The sequence below is a fragment of the Platichthys flesus genome, chromosome 17, assembly GCF_949316205.1.
Source record: "Platichthys flesus chromosome 17, fPlaFle2.1, whole genome shotgun sequence".
Taxonomy (NCBI): domain Eukaryota; kingdom Metazoa; phylum Chordata; class Actinopteri; order Pleuronectiformes; family Pleuronectidae; genus Platichthys; species Platichthys flesus.
Genome location: NC_084961.1, coordinates 17,192,131 through 17,195,476, shown reverse-complemented (window position 1 = coordinate 17,195,476; position 3,346 = coordinate 17,192,131). Strand labels below are relative to the sequence as shown.

Here is a 3,346-nt window from a genome sequence, read left to right as displayed (position 1 = left end):
AAGATATTGATAATGTAGGCATAACATTATTGTGACTTTTCATCATGCAGATTGTTAATGGCGTGGCATCAAAGTTCATCAGCTCACCATGACCAATGAATCCCATTTTAACAGAGTTACCCTGAACGCAGCATGAGACCGCTTTCGGTTTGTTACGTCTCACACTTGGATGAATTTCTCCTCATTCACTTTGCTAAACCATGTCAAACTGTGTCACATGGGTCTCAATATATTGATAATGTAGGCATAACATTGCTGTGAGTTTTCATCATGCGGATTATTCATAGCTTTGCAGCAGACTTCTTCAACTCGCCATGACAAACGAAGCTGCATTTAACACAGCTGCAAGTGAACGCCTCATGAGACTCTGAAAGAAGTTACGTCGTCACAAGCTGCGGAGCTGTGTATCACGAAGAACCGGAGAACGGTTGGCGAGTCTGGATGAGAGGACGGCGGCGGAGTCACTGTGGACGTTGTTCGCTCAGCAGGTTAGAGTGTGGGACTCAAAGGTTTTTGACCCCTCTCCCGTTGTGTCTTTTCCTGTGTGAACTCTGCCGCTCTCAACAGCAGCACTGGCTATGAGCTAGCTCCTACTAGCTCCAACGAAGCATCTCTCAACTGCTACGTAAGTTAAACGGACACTTCTGACTGACTGTGATGATAAGCAAAAGAGACACTGTGGATGTGTGATGTGTTGTACTGCATTTGTTTGATCTGTTTACTAATACTAGCTCTAATAAATACTGTATAAATTATATTTTGCTCCTGAATTGAACTGTGTTAAAGGGGTTCACATGGAAAATATATGTTCAATTATGTAAAGGGTGATTTTTGTTACTATTATACTAATGGAGATTTAGCACTTGCTACACATTGTAAGAGCAGCTGTTCAAAGGAGCACTACGTCTTTTAAGGCTCTTTATTCAGAGTCACGGTGTTGATGTCCTGTCACGTGTTACAGTGAAAAATAACCGTGTCTCCCACCTTCAGTATTTAAATCGTTAATCTCAGACTGACTTCACTGAATTCTTTTGTTAAATATGAGTAAGTCATAGCCTTGTACCTTTACTAGAACAGACAGTGTCATACAGAGTTGTGGGCTTATATGCACTACCTATTTCCTAATCTGAAATGATTATGCTCTGATTAACTTTGAACTAATATTTTATTTTTACCATTTAAAAGTCTGTTAATTACTTAACCTGGCCCATGTATGACTTTACATATCTGTGTATTGGTTTCATGTTCCTCTAGAAGGTCCAACTTGACACACAACTTGAATCCAACCAGACTGAACACTGACTCCAGGTACAGACCTGATTTCATTACTTAAAAACAATCAAAGTATTGCACATAATACATAATGTATTAAATTATAATGCAATACTTTTAATGTGAAATAGCTCCATTAAAAACATTCATTGTCATGGTAGTGCACGTTTTAATCCAAAAGCATATTCAAATACACAGTTGAATATCCACAGAAAATAAGATTACACACTTTGTTCATATGTAACTCTTCCTCTACAATAATGACGATCACTTTCATGTTTCCTATCATTTTATTAGGGACAGACGAGCCTGAAGGACACAGCTGTGATGACCATGTTCTGTCTCTTATGGCAAAGCAGAAATATAAAACACTGGGTTCTTATCTAAAGTGTTTCAAATCAGATCTCCACCATGTTGCTGCTGAGGACATCAGGTGCTGCAGTTCTTCATCTATGAAGAGAAAAAACGCACTGTTAAAGAATGTTTTGTGTTGTGTATAAAGCACAACAGATTTCAGATAGAACTGTTGTACTGTGGTCTTGGTTTATATCCTCATGGTGAAATGTACATATTTTAAGTCCCTTCTGATAAAAGTGCTGAAAGAAATACAACATTGTACAAATACATAAAATGTCTTTCTACCTCATCAGTACTATTCAAGGTGATAATCTCCCACAGACCTATTGATAACAGTCCAAATCAAGTCTTTCCACTTCTCTCAGTGTGAAAACATAATTCTATAATTAATTTGAGAACTGTTTACAACACTGATGTGTGGAGATTAAAATCATACCTAAACTGTCTAATTCACTGTAAAACTCCATGACATTCGCAGGCCATCTGTAGTTAAGGGAGCAACGCATGGAGTGATGTGTAGATTACTAGTTTGATGATGCATGAGGAGAGGCGGTGGTCGAGTGGCAGAAACTTGGACTATGGGCAGAGAAGGTCTCTGGTTCGTCTTTGGTTCGACTCCATGGAGAGACAACAAAAGTCGAACCTGGATTGATCTGTCCAAAAATCCAAGAGTCTCCCTACCCTCTCTAGTGCCCATGAGCAAGGCACCTCACTCCCCCAACATCTGCTCCCCCGAGCGCCGTACATGGTCGCTCACTGCTCTGTGTGTCCTGCACCAGATGGGTAAAAAGCAGCGATTAAATTTCCCTACCTGCATGAGTGTGCCTTTGCATGTCTGTGCATGTGTTTGGGATGAATAAATGGATTTTAATCTTAATCTTTTAATCTTAATCAGTTGTCTTCCAGTTGACCAGCATGAAGCTGCAGATCTCCACCATGTTGCTGCTGGGGACATCAGGAGCTGCATTAATGAGGAGCAGAAGCGTACTGTTATGAATGTTTTGTGTTGTTTATGAAGCACTACTTATTTCAGCTAGAACCGATGTACTAGGGTCTGGGTTTGTATCCTAATGGTTAAATGCACATACTTTAAATCGCTTTTGATAAAACGTGACAAAGAAATACAACATTGTACACATAGATAAAATGTCTTTCTACCTCATCTGTAATATTCAAGGTGATGATCTCCCACAGAGCTGTTGATAACAGTCCACATCAAGTCTCTCCACTTCCCTCAGTGTGAAAACATAATTATATAATTAATTGGAGAAGTGTTTACAACACTGATGTGTGGACATTATAATGTTATCACTACTGTCTAATTCACTCTACAACTCCATGACAGACTAAATAAACAATGTGAAAATAGTAATGGCGGATATACCATCCTGTATCAGAATATTGGTGAAACAGTTACTATCACATGAAACGTACACGTGTAGCGTATTGATAGTAACTCATTAAAAAAAATAATGTCACAACCAAAACAAGACTGTCGAGTTATCTTGCTTCAATCTGTTCATTAGACGTGATAAATAAACGGTAACTTTTATAACAATTACATATTACAAAAAACTTGAGGCATGTAAGCATATGATGATAGATAAAGCAATAGGTTATGTTGGATAGTTTCAAGGTTACTTACCTCTAGTTCAGCACCAGCGGCTGGCCAGAAGAAGTGGAGCGATCTTCCTTGCCGCACAGGGCAAACGCAGGC

General features: G+C 39.1%; 1 long non-coding RNA gene across 1 annotated transcript; it reads left to right on the top strand.

Moving 5' to 3' along the window:
- The first annotated feature begins 318 nt into the window (after positions 1–318).
- On the top strand, positions 319–3,105 carry LOC133972558 (uncharacterized). The gene is made up of 3 exons (XR_009924463.1): positions 319–625; positions 1,255–1,308; positions 1,570–3,105. It is a non-coding gene; the product is annotated as an uncharacterized LOC133972558 (long non-coding RNA).
- The last annotated feature ends 241 nt before the right edge of the window (positions 3,106–3,346 follow it).